Raw genomic sequence first — 14,463 nt, forward strand, 5'->3', positions numbered from 1 at the left:
GTAAACCACAACAAAATTCAAGTCCTCTTTAGAAGTACATTACAGATTAAATTGGAAAAACAAGAAAAGGACCAGTACCAGTAAAATATATACATATGTATATATTTGTTTTACAATGTATACTATATTATTTAGGAAATAGAACTGAAAAGTCATATTCTTTAATGTCCAGGTCTTTTGAGTTCACTGGTAGTCTTTTATGCCCTCTTTCATTCATTTTTATACTCAGGAAATATGCAATAAATATATACATTCCTGATTGAAGGGGTAGAAAAAGTAACAGACAAATCTCTGTCCTTGAGAAACAAGACTCGAAACAGTAAAGTGGGCTTCCGAGACTAGATCACAAGTTCCCCCAAAACTTATGATACCAGTTTTCCATAAGAATATTAAAATTGACAAAGTATTAGAAAACATAAAATAAATGTAGTGAGCAATGCCCTGTTAAAAATTTTGTTTGATACACCTAAACTATTATCAATAAGACAAGCAATACCAAGTGTTGAAGAGGATGTAGAGAAAAGGGAACCCTTGTACACTTCTGGTGGGGATATAAATTGGTGCATCCACTATGGAAAACAGTATGGAGGTTCCTCAAGAAATGAAGAATAGAATTAGCATATGACCCAGCAATCCCTCTTCTGGGTATCTACCTGAAAATTCTGGAAACACTTATTCATAAAGATGTATGTACCACTATGTTCACTGCAGCTTATTCACAATAGCCAAGACATAGAAACACTCTAAGTGTCCTCTGACCAATGAAAGGACAAAGAAGATATGTTACATTTATACAATGGAATACTAGTCAGCCATAAAAAGATGAAGTACTGCCACCTCCAACAGCATGGAGAGCTCTTAAGAAATTAAACTAACAGAAAGAAGTCACACACAAAAAAGGACAAGAACCATATGATTTCACTCACATGTGGAATATAAAACAAAAGCAACAAATACATTCATAGACACAGACAACAGACAAGTAGTTACCAGAGTGGTAGAGGGGTGAGGGGAGGATGAGGAGGGTAAAGGGGGTGAAATTTTCAGTGACAAAAGGAGACTAGACTTGGAGCAGTGAGCATACAATGGAGTATACAATACAGATGTTGTATTATAAAGTTGTACACCTGAAATTTATACAATGTTATTAAACCAATGTCACCCCAATAAATGTAATTTTTAAAAAACTTGTCTAAAGCAATGATATTGTCCATACAAGCTGAAAAACAAAAATAAATGCTATGGGCCCCCAAATATATTACAGAGGCATAATTCAGTACACAAATTACATGAAGCACACAGCCAAACAGATTCTAATCCAATATACTAACTGTACATTAAAAAATTTCTGCTTGCCTACTTAGAGGTTAAGAAAAGCTCTTCTGAGAGTCTAAAATAGAAATTCACAGTTGCAAACTGTCTTCTTTTCAATAAAATTTTCCTTTGGCAGTAACAAAAATAAAATATAGCAATTAATATTGTTCAAGCAAACCCACTGTTTGAGGCTGTTGACTTTACTCATCTCGTTAATCTCTCACACCCAGGAGTTAATTATTCCTCCTCATAAGGAAGTTGCTGAACCAAGATTCACAACTACATCTATTTGATTTCAAAGTTCAGGCTATTACTCACTACCTATGTTGTACCTACCAAATAGAACTGTAATAATTTCTTAAAGCTTTGTTTAATAAACTTTTTGGTTACCACAGTGTAAAATAATTTTCAAATTTAAGAACTGGCACATTTTTTCTCCCTGAAGCTACATCAGAAAAACACTAAACAAGAAATATTGTGTTATCAACTTTAATTTCAGTTTGCCTATTTTTACTAAAAGATTTGAAAATAATGTCCTGCTTCCTAAAATATGCATAGCAGAGCATAAGTAATCAATAAATATTTTAAATAATTAAATAACATGATCCACTCTATGAGAACGGCCACTATCCAGCTTACTTCAGATTTCAAATATTGCCCCTCACTGTTTCCAGAAGTACATTCTCACTTCTCACAATCATCAGAACAAATGTTCTGATTTTTGGTTCGGAAAGTATAGTCATCATATCTATGACACTATCCAAAATCCAAGCTCAAAATGTTTCTAACTCTCCAACTGATTTTTCTGTGCAAAATAAAAGCAAGATGGTCAACAGTGTAAAAATGCGTTCCACTAGGAAGCAGGTTATTTGATCCAACACACAGAATCATCCAACTTACTGAGTGCTAATAAGTTTGGGGTACTAGGTAGGTTTAAGCAGGAAAAAAGAAAACTTTGAACATTAATTTTCATAGTTCTTCAGTATTCTAAAGTAATAAAAAAAATCACTCGAATATTAGAAAATAACTGCCAAGACACACCCACCGAATTCTTTTAAAAATAAGCTTCAAATACATTTCTGACTAGAGCACTGCACTTCTGAGGGCTCTCCAAAGTAAGGGACTGGACACCCTCCCGTTTAATTAGTTTCTCAGAGAGAGGGAGACAGAACAACTCCCCCATTATGAACCTTTCTGCTAGATTACATTCTTGGGTGTTTATGAGATGTTAACATTTTCTATGGTCTTCATCTGTGAAGAAGACACGAGACAGAACAATAACGAAGGCCACATGCATCCTCTGGGCGCTAAGAGGCTAAGAATGGTAAGTAAAATTCAGAGGGTACAGTTGCTAAAGTAAAACTAAGCCTACATCTGTAGGACTTTAAATGAATGTCAGAAATAATAAACACTCTTAAGACTTCACATAGTAGGAAAAACAAGCATTTCCAACTTAGAATGCAGGGGAAACAAGTTTTCTTTTTGTTTAGATGTATTTTCTTTTATCATATTTTAAAAAGTGTACATTTACATGTTTAAAAAATTAGAACCTACCTACGCAAAACTATGACCTAGAAATTTTCAGTATCTTCATTTTAGGCAAATTAGGCAATGATACCTGATAGTATAATTTTTTGTTTCTCTCTAAAGGTAACACTGAGTTATGTCCTGGAGATACTACAAACAAAACTACTATGGTAAAGACAACTAACAGTATTAATAATGATAAATAAAAAAGTCTGAGTCTTTTTAAAAAGGTTCAATAATCTTTCGTGTTACTTGTACTAATACTGGAGAGTGAACTAAAATACCCTAAGCTATAAGCTCATTAAAGACAGAAATTAGGTAAGTCTTTGCATTTTATCTAGTAGAGAAAGCATTTCGTAAGTGGGAATGAAAAACAGATATTGGGTGTCCCCGTCTTCAGACTAAAGAAATTTCAATTAGGCAAAAATGTAGTAAGTCCCCCCAGGAAAAGTGACCAAGGTTTCATTGCATTCAGAAATATTTATTCCATAAGACTTAACATTAATCATCCCCTTGCCCAAACTTGCTTCAAATTTTAGTTCAACAAGCTATACAGATGAAACGAGAGATGTAAGATGAATTAACACAATTCATCTTATATCAAAGTATTGAAAAATAGTTCTGTCACATTAAGGTATCTCTCACACTGTATACTATGCTTAAGGAAGAATCAAGCTAGTAGGCAGCCTTTATTTTTCTTGGTAAGCTTTCCATTTTCTAACTTCAGCACAAAAATATTTAAAACACTCCGAGAACAGGAAATGTTTCCTTCCTCTTTTCTATCCTTACTACAGACGTAAGTCTTTCATTTCTTGTCATTTCTATTTCTGCAAATTCAAGGTTTTCAAATCTTGAAACTGAGCATTTTCACATTGTGCCTTCCTTGTGGGAATGTGACTTTATGTACAATAATTTTCGCTATAACTCTTTCCAACGCAAGAAATTTCCAACACTTTAATGTTATTATAGTTTATAATACTGCATATATGTTTACAAGCAAAAATTAAATTTAATTCTATGTATTGTTAAGATCACTATGTGTTTTCCAAATTAACTGATACAAAATTTTAATGAAGAAGTCATCTACCAGTTGCCTCTCCTCAAAGTCCTTAGCCAAAAAATATTTAGCCAAATTTTAAGACATTTTTACCAAAAAGTTTTATTATCATCAACCACTAACATATGCCCGGTATGTACCTAAGGAAAAGAATGTTACAAGGCATCAATTAAATAGCACTTTCATTAGCCAAATGTAGACCCTTTCACCAAAACAGCAATTTTCAAACATTTTGGTCACAGAGCCCCTTTTACACTCTTAAAATAAATCACTGGAGACACCAAAGAGTTTTTGTTCATGTTAAGTTATCTACTGATATTTAGTATGCAAAGTTAAAACTAAGAAATTTTTGTATTTGTGAAATTCATTTTTAAAAAATAATCATATGACATGTTGACATAAACATATATTTATTCAAAATGATAGTCTCCCCCAAAAACATTACTGAGAAAAATGACACTGTTTTACATTTACAATATACTTTCTAATGTCTTCTAGATTCTCATATCAGCTTCTACATTAAGTCTGTTACAATTTGTTCTTTTGGTTGAGTACATAAAGAAAAAATGGCTGTAGGCAGACAAAAAAAGAGAAAGCTTTTCAGGTAATTGTAAACATTCTTCTCTGACATTCCATCAAAACTCGAGTAGCGGGTTCTTAAGTATCAGTTGCAATGTAGAACCTAAAATCACATCAATTAACTCTATTTGTTCTTTTTCACATTAAATTCATTGGTCTATCTTGTCTTTGAATGACTCTTGCACCCATCATGCATTGGCCATTTGAAAAGCATTACTTCACAAGTTTATGCTTATCTTAAAAATACCAAAACATTTCATTATACAATATAAAAAACATCAAACAAAACAAACATCACCACTGCTTTCATCAAAAAAGTCTTGGGATGAAGTTGTAAGCTCATGGTAGCAGATCAAAGTTTTCAAAATTCTCACTTTCACCTGAAAGCTTGGATTTTATCATTTTAACAACAAAAAAATCAATTGTTTTCCTAAAAGTGGTGGGCTTATTTTGTTCATGCTAGACAAAAGGTCTAACGCCCTACGGAACACCCTAGCACGAATAATTGGTTTGTCAGTCACACTTTCAAGCAAAACCAGTGTTCCATTATAAAAGTGAGTAGTAGTTCAACTCAATCCAATGGGAATGTCAAGAATTTTTAATAATTATTTTTTAAAGTGCAAATTTCTCCCCTGACTTTGTAAACCAAGACTATGAAATTGCTTCTTCAATGCAAAAAGGAAGTTATCTCTCCCTACCTTATAAAGCAATTGTAGGAAACCACATATGTAAGCATCTATTCAAATGTTCCATAGTTAGTTCCTTTCGCCCTCCTCTCTTTCTCTACTATATTGGTTATTCTGATGAATCCTGTTTTTTTATTTTTCTAACTCTTATTAAAACCAAGTTGTCACTCACCTATTCGCCGATCATTTTTAAGTGAATGAATTACACTCTGCTATGAGACAGAAAAAAACAGACAAATAAGTAGTATTCAACCATACGTTACAAAAAGAGGGCTTCAGAAGTCAAGTATTTTGTAGAAAGGCAGTCACACATCTCTCTCTCTCTGGTTTAAAAGCCTATTCTTGCACCTTTCTTTTATGTGCCAAGTTACGCTCATGATTTTTCAGAGCTTGAGTATTATGCCACACTTCAAAATAACTGTGATGTTATTTGAGTAGTCATTCCGAGTTTAAACCATCTGTCTGAAGCATTTACTGAAGCAATTGCTAAAGATATTCCATGCATACAGATGAGAGTTTTCTCAATGAAAATGAAAAAGATGTTTCCACATCTGTTGTTTTTGTTGATGTGTCACCTAGATTTTCAAATTCTTTCCCAGAACAAAAACAGGGTGAAAACACAGAACATTTATAATGTACACATTTTTTAATGACTCTATTAAGATTTTGTCATCTTTTCAACCATGTCTACTATTGCTACTCTACTACAATCATAAAACTATATATATGTGTGTGTGTATATCTCCATATGCATTACAACTTTTTACCTCCAACTCCATCTCTCTAATAACATTCTTCATTAAAGCCTATGTTGCATGAAGGGGCTTAGCACTTCAAGATCAGGGGACCCCAACCCCTGGGGCAGGGACAGGTACTTGTCCTTAGCCTGTAAGAAACCAGACTGCACAGCAGGAGGTGAGCAGTGAGTGAATAAAGCCTCGCTCCCATTACTGCCTGAGCTCTGCCTCCCGTCTGTGGAAAAATCTTCCACAAAACTGGCCTCTGGTGCCAAAAAGGTTGAGGACCGCTGTTCTAAATTACTGTTTTTTCATACAGAAACATGCATCTTTGATGGGACATTAATCAAGGTTTCCCCTTCCCATGCTTATGGCTAAACAATGATCATCATTCAAGAAGCATTTAGCATAGCTACTATATACCAGGTACTATACCAGGTACTTAATACAGAGATAAGCAACATAGCTAGCACAACCTTAGAGATTACAGACTGACTAGTGAGAAGAACACAATCTTAAATGTAATAAGAACATGGGAACAGTACAGGGTGCCATGGAAGCTTGTAAGAAGATATCCCACAGTGGCTAAGACTAACAAGATCGTTAAGAGGTCAAGAAAACTAGTATTTAAAAACCACCATTAGAAAACTTACCAAGCACTTCCAATTCTGGGAAAAAGAAGTCCTCTATACCTCTAACTACAGATAAAAACACTGGATAAAATATATAAAAGATACACAAGACAAGTCTGAAAGTTAGAGTATACCAACTAGTAACTTCAGGACCCAATGAACAACATGCTGGTGAGTTCCCTGGATGTACTTCTGGCTTCATATATCCCAGGTTTGAAGGTAGAAGTCAGCACCCCAGAAACACCAACAGGCACAGGCCAGGAAAAGCCCAACAAATCCCTGTCTATGTAGCAAAAGGACCAAAAAAGGGGAAGACTAGCAAGACCAAAACCTTTTAGTATTACTATGCTATTCTGTGCCAAATGCCACAGAAAAACAAACAGTTCCACCCACATACCACTAGCAATAGTGAACAAAGAACCTAGGTGTCCATATGTGCCAAACTGTAATAAGGCACCCCCAAACCTCACCAGTGTGCTATCAGAGAAAGCAAAGGAAAGGACAAGAGAAGTCACTTCCAGACAATAACAAGACGGCCTGCACGTGCTCATGCGCACACACACACACGCACGCACACATACAGGAGGCCTAGTGAAGCATTAGAACTTCCACCACTGTCAAGTGGCAAGGAGGCCATCACGAACCAATGATGTTAGCAGAGGTCATGTGGCCCAAGCAATGAGGCAGTTCAACAGCCAGAAGAGGTAACAGGGAGATTTAGTGGGACACCAGATGCTAATGAGGAAATCTTGGAAGCCAAAAACACATATACTTGAAGAATTTAAAGTCGCTGATACTCACAACAACAGCAAACATTAAACACAGTTCAATTTACAATCATATTAACCTAACACCTCCCACTAGACACTTATTTACTTCTGTTCCTATTACCCAATATGACACGTCTGGCTTTCAACAAAAAATTACAAGGCATGGCAAAAAAAACAAGAAGAAACAAAATGAAGAGCGAAAGTAAGCATTAGAGTCAAGCTTAGATATGGCACAAATGTTGTGGATATCAGACAAAAATATTTTAAATATTATTATATCTTAAGGGCTTTAAAAGGAAAAAGCAGACAACATTCAAGAACAAATGAGTAATTTAAGCAGAGATGAAAAAATCTAAGACAATCAAATTAAAATACTGTAGCAAAAATGAAAAATTCCTATGATATGATGATGCATAGATTGAACATGGCTGGGAAAAGAATCAATGAGCCAAAGACATGTCAAAAGAAATTTCCCTAAGTGAACATGCAGTATCAATACAAAAAACGTTTATAAAGGTATAACATAAATCAACTGCAGAAAAACCAAAGATGAAGGGAAAACTTTGGAAGAAGCCAAAGGGAAAAAACACCTTAACTACTGGAGAACAAGAATAAAAATAACAGCATTTATCTCACCAGAAACCACACAAACAAAACATGCAAGCAGAAAATATTTTACCCACTTTGGTCAAAATATTTAAAGTGTTGAAAGAAATAATCACCAATAAGAACTCTATATCCAAATAAATTATCAATCAAAATGGAAGTTTCCTGAACAAATAAAACTGAGGGAATTCAGCACTAACAGACCTTCCTGAAAGAAATGTTAATACTGTTAAGAAGGTATTACTTCCCAAATCTATCTACAGACTTAACACCAGCCCTATCAGAATTCTAGCTGGTTTCTTTGTATAAATTGACAAGTTAATTCTAAAATTCAAATGGAATTACGAATGAGCCAGAATAGACAAAACATTCTTGAAAAAGAACAAAATAGAGAGAAGAGTACATTTTAACTTTTAAACTTACTACCAAAGCAACAGTAATCAAAATGATCTAGGACAAGCATAAGGATAGACGTGTAGATCAACAGAATAGAATGACAGTCCAGAAATAATCCCATATGTACATGTCAACTGATTTTCAACAAAGGTGTCAAAACCATTCAACGAGGAAAGGAAATCGTATTTTCAACAAATGTCCTGGACAAGTCGATAGCTACATACAAAAAATGAAGTTGCACCCTTACTTCACACCATACATAAAAATTAACTCAAAAGAGATCAAAATTAAATGTAGGAGCTAAAACTACAAAATCGTTAGGTAAAATATAGGATTAAATCTTCATGACCTCACTCAGATTTGGCACCTTAGAAATGACACCAAAAGCATGAGCAATGAAACAAAACATTAGATCAATTTGGACTTCAAAATTAACAACCTGTACTTAAAGAGACATTATCAAGAAAATAAGACAGCCCACAAAATGGGAGAAAATATTTGCAAACCATATATTTGATAAGACTATATAAAGAATTCATAAAATTCAGTCATAAAACAACAAATAGCTCAACTTAAAATGAACAGAAGATCTGAACAGACATTTCTCTAAGAAGATAAACAGTCAATGAACATATGAAAAAAATACCCAACATCCTTAGTCATGAGGGGAATGCAAATCAAAGACAATGTGATACCACTTCACACCCGCTAGGGTAGCTATAATCAAAAAGTTAAAAAACAACAAGAACTGACAAGATATGGAGAAACTGGAACCCTCACACACTGCTAATGGGAATATAAAATGGTGTAGCCACTTTGGAAAAGAGTCTGGAAGTTCCCGAACAATTAAACAGAGTTACCCTATGAGCCAGCATCTCTACTGCTAGGCATCAACGCAAGAGAAAAAATCACATATCCACACAAAGACTTGTACACCATGCTTACAGCAGTATTATTCATATTAGCAAAGAGGTAGAAACAACCAAAATGTCCAATAGTGATAAACAGTGATTGATACATGCTGCAACATGGATGAAACTTGACAAGTGAAAAAAGCCAGTTACAAAAGACCACATATTATGTAATTCCACTAAAATGGAATATCCAGAACAGAAAATTTGTTGAAACAGAAGATTAATGATTGCTTGGAGCTGAGAAAGATAGCGGGGCGTTAGGGGCGATAGCTAAAACTACAAAACTATGATGAAAGAAATCAAAAGCAACTCTAAATAAATGAAAAAATATTCCTTGGCCATGGTTTGGATATCAACAAAGTGAATCTAAATTTTATATGGAAAGACCAAAGACAGAACAGTCAACACAATACTGAACAACAAAGTTGGACGATGCACACTACCTAGTTTCAGCACTTATGATAAAACTACATTAATCCACATAGCTTGCTATTTACAAAACAATGACACACGGCTCAACAGAACAGAACGGAAAGTCAACAAATATACCCAAATAGTCAACTGATTACTGACAAGAGGAACAAGGCAATTCAATAAAGAAACATAAATCTTTTCAACAAATGATGAGGAACAATCGGACATATACATACCAAAAAAAAAAAAAAAAAAAAAAAAAAAAAAAAAAACCCACCAAACACAAAAACCCTTGACAAAGACCTTTCATAAAAACTAAATCAAAATGAATCATAGATCTAAATGTAAAATACAAAACTATAAAAAACTGAAACAAAATCTAGATGACCTTGGGTTTGGCAATGAGTTTTTAGATATAATAATAAACACATGGTCTGTAAGAAAAATAATTAAGTTTTGAACTTCGTTAAGATTAAAAACTTCAGCTCTGTGAAAGTTGCTCTTAAGAGAATAAAAAGACAAGCCACAGATATAAAGTATTTATAAAATATATATCTAATAAAGAATATGTATCTAAACACACAAGGAACTTTTAAAACTCAACAATTAAAACAATTTAAAAGTGAGCAAAAGATCTAGACACCTCATCAAAGCAGAAACAAATATACAAAATAAGCATATGAAAAGGTGCTCAGTATGAACTTTTATTCAGGAATGCAAATTAAAACAAGGTACTACATATTATTTGAATGGCTAAAAATCCAAAAAATTGACAGTACCAAATGAAGGTGAGAAAGTGGAAAAGAGAAATTCTCATTCACTGTTGATGGGACTGCAAAATGGTACAGCCTCTTTGAAAGACAGTTTGGCAGTTTGTTACAAAGGTAAACAATAGCCTTTCCATACTATTGAGCCACCTTCGATGTTTACCGAAGATATTACCCAAGTGATTTTAGGTATTTACCCAAATGATCTGAAGTTTATGTCTACACAAAAGTCTGCATGCAAATACTTACAGCAATTTTATTCATAATAGCCAAAAACTCAAAGCAACCAAGATGTGTCTCAATAGATGAATGAATAAATTAACTGTACATCACTACAATGGGTTACTCATCAATAAAAGAAATGTTATCAAACATGAAAAGGCATGGATACATCTTAAACACATAATTGCTAAGTGAAAGAAGCCAATCTAAAAAGTACACCTACTATATGATTCCAATTAAAAGACATTCTGGAAAAGGCAAAACTACACATGAGGATGAGCAGCTGCAGAGGACTGGAGTCTCCAGAAGCGGAGGAAGGGTGAACAGGTGGAGCTCAGGGGATTAGGGCAGTGAAACCATTCTGTACGATACTGTAATTGTGCAAACACAATACTGTGCATGTGTCAAAATCCACTGAACTTTACAGCACAAACAACAAACCTCAATGTATGCAATGTTTTTTAATGTAGAAATTCGATGTGGGATAGAGAATCCCAGAAAAGAATGCAGAATATGAGGGGGGGGGGAAGCCTAACTTTATTACAAATGTACAAAACAATCTCATTAATCGGGTAGGGATAAAAGGTACTAATCAAGTAAACCCTGAAAATAAGTGCAGTGTGTAAAAAAACCCCAAAACATCGCACATGAAATATCAACTTTTCTAGCTAATAAAGTTGTACTCCACAAGGGCATAAGTTAACACCTCTAATATTCCTATACGTGTATACTTAAACTGAACAATTATGCAGATGACAGTGGATGGAAGTAGGTACATTTTTCAATTTTGGGGTGACAGTTCATAAACAAGCAATGATCTATGTAGTTATAGATTAGAATTGAAGACATCAATATGAACCTGTTTAACAGAGATGCAGATGGTTACACATGGAAATACTTTTAGATATGGATATATACACAGGTTAGCATACCAATGTGTATTTTCCTGCTTTATCACCTGAGAAGGCTTTGAAGCAATGACATTGAAGTAGCAATGAGCACACTAGCACAGATCATGGTTTCTAATACCATTCTCCAATTAAGAGAAACAGGAGTCCTTGGAGAAATGGCTGGTTCTAGACTGGGGCATAAAATATGCAACATGTACATGGATGGAGTACCTCGTAGAGCCAGAAAGGAGGGCAGTGCTCAAACTGACAATACAAGTTCTCCATTGCCAAAGCTGAAACACTTGAGCAGCAAAATATAGTAATACTGGATTATAATCCAAAGTATAAAAAAAGACCTATGAGTTCATACAGACATAAATAAATGACTGGATAAACAAATGAAGTAAAATATAAAAATCTTCCATACAAAATAATTCCAAGTGATCCATGTAGAAACTACACCTTCAGTGGGGTATGGTATAACATCTATTTCTTAATATGGACCATATATAATGACTTCTTTCCAAAGACCATTTGGAAAGTTTGCCTGTGTCTTCAAGAAATAAATGTGCAACTACCAAATGGCAATTACACTCGTGAGCATTTATGCCAGAGAAATAAGAAGTTATGTTCACACAAAACCTTGTGCAGAAGTGTTTATTATAGCAGCTTTGTTTGTAACAGCCAAAAACTGGAAACCCAGATGTTCCTTAATGGGTGAATGGTCGAAGTATGGTACATCCACACCACAGAATTCAGTTAGTCACCAACAAAAAGAACACTGATACACACAACCACCTGGATCAGTCCCCAGAGAATGATGCTGAATGAAAAGGCCAATCCCAAAAGGTTATATAGCATTTATATAACATTCTTGAAATAACAAAAATTTTTAAATGGAGAGTATATTAGTGGTGAGCAGGGGTTAAAGAGGAGTGGGGGTGGGAGGGAACCACGAAGGATACTTGTGGTGTTGGAAATGCTCAGTATCTCTACTGTACCAAGGTCAATGTCCTGACTGTGACATCATAGTTTTGCAAGCCACTCAGGTGGCACGGTGGAGTCACAAGACATACTACAATAAGTTAAGGAATGAGTGGGAAATGAGCAAATGCAGAGAAGCAAACCTATACAACTCTTTGCATAAGGTGCCAGTAAAGGGAAAAGATAATAAGTGATACTCAGTGGGAAAGGTACACTAAAGAGCTTTACTAAAATGGGAAAAACATGAGGAAACTTAAGTGCTGATGGGAAAAACTTGGTAAATAATGACTCTAAAGCCATATGAGCACAATGCTATATAATCTTCAGTGAAAGGTTTATGGAAGAAAGCGAAAAGCAGATACAAATAGACTGCCCTCTGATAGGTGAGACAATGCTTACATCGCACTGCGGGTAAAGATGATCGCTGACACAGGTGCACTTACAGATCAGAAGGTGGCAATAATGACAGAAACAACAACAACAATAATGACATCTATAACTAATGATTGCTTACTGTGCTAGCCAACCTCCAAGCTGGCCTCAATGTCCTCATATCCTGATGCTGGTACCCAGTGTACTCTCCTCCCACAGAGAATAAGGGTGAACTGTATACTCAGTAAGATATGACTATGTGTGAACTCCAAGACTCAGGCAAAAAAGACAATGCAGCTTCTACCTCGTTCTCTCATGCTTTGCTTCTTCAAGGGGAAACCTAGTCACAACATTCAAGCATACGTGAAGAGGCCAAACTACCACCATGTGAATGAGCCGTTTTAAAAGCATCCCCAGCCAAGCCTTCATAAGACTGCAAATTCATGAGACCCTAAGTCTTCAAAACTACCCGACTAAGCTACTTCTGAATTACAGACCCACTGAAACAGTGAGATAATCAATGTTTACTACAACAAGCCACTAAATTTGGGAGTAATTTATTAAGCAGCGATAGGTACCTAAGGTACTAATGTGCCAGGTATAGTCCTAAGCATATTAGATCTAGTAACCCACTTAATCCTCAACCACCCGATCTGCAATTTAAGATAAGAAAACTGAAACACACAGAAGTTAACTAATTTCCCCCAATTATCACACAGATGGTTAAGTGATGGCATTATGAAAACCATAAAGTGAACCTTTATGAACTCCAGATTCAAATCAAAACCCATTTATTGGTACTAGTAACCTCCTCAAAGCTGAAGGAGGTTCTATCCCATGGCTTTTATTTTTGCTGTGAAATAGAAGGAAAGGTTACCTGATAAGACAGCAGGGAAAAGCAGGTGAATCAGAGAACTGAAGGTAATGGAAAAGGTTTGAATAGTTGCCATGAAGAGTAAGAAAAAGGAATGGCTACAGAAATCGAATAGAATTTCAAAACAGTGTCAAGATCCCAAGAGAGGCTAAGAGCTATGAACCTGCATGCCATAAATTCAATATGGCCATAATGAACAGAACACCAGCCGGCCAGGGTACCTAAATAAAAAAAGTAATCTGAAGTGTCAAACAGTGGTGATGGCGAGATGAAAGAGAAAAAGCATATCTTTCCCAAATCCACTAGCTCAAAAAGGAGTCATGTATAAAAACAGCACCAAGTAACACTGTATACTCTATGACATGATGATAATAACATCATGATAAACTGACTAGGATTCTTTACGTAACTGTCTTGATCTCAAACATCTGGAGTTTTTCTAGAGAACATTCCCTTTTTCCTATTTCCATTCAAAATGTCACAAGAAAAATTAAAATCTAGAAAAATAACATACCACTTCCATTATAATCAGACCACACCTAACAACAGTCATACAATTATTCAATGACTTAACTTGATGATTAAATTTTACAAGAGTTTTAAGACGTAAATGTATCATTTTTAAAGTTCCTTTAAAATTGGACTTTGCCAAATACATTTAAGTTTCCGTTTCATGCATGTGCTTTTCAAATTACTTCACTTCACCTGACCGATAAACTAGC

General features: G+C 34.9%; 1 protein-coding gene across 10 annotated transcripts in view; it reads right to left on the bottom strand.

Moving 5' to 3' along the window:
• Positions 1–14,463, bottom strand: part of ARHGAP12 (Rho GTPase activating protein 12) — a 123,039-nt gene that overhangs the window by 84,655 nt on the left and 23,921 nt on the right. The window lies entirely within an intron of this gene.

The sequence above is a fragment of the Desmodus rotundus genome, chromosome 4 (assembly GCF_022682495.2).
Source record: "Desmodus rotundus isolate HL8 chromosome 4, HLdesRot8A.1, whole genome shotgun sequence".
NCBI classification, from domain to species: Eukaryota; Metazoa; Chordata; class Mammalia; order Chiroptera; family Phyllostomidae; genus Desmodus; species Desmodus rotundus.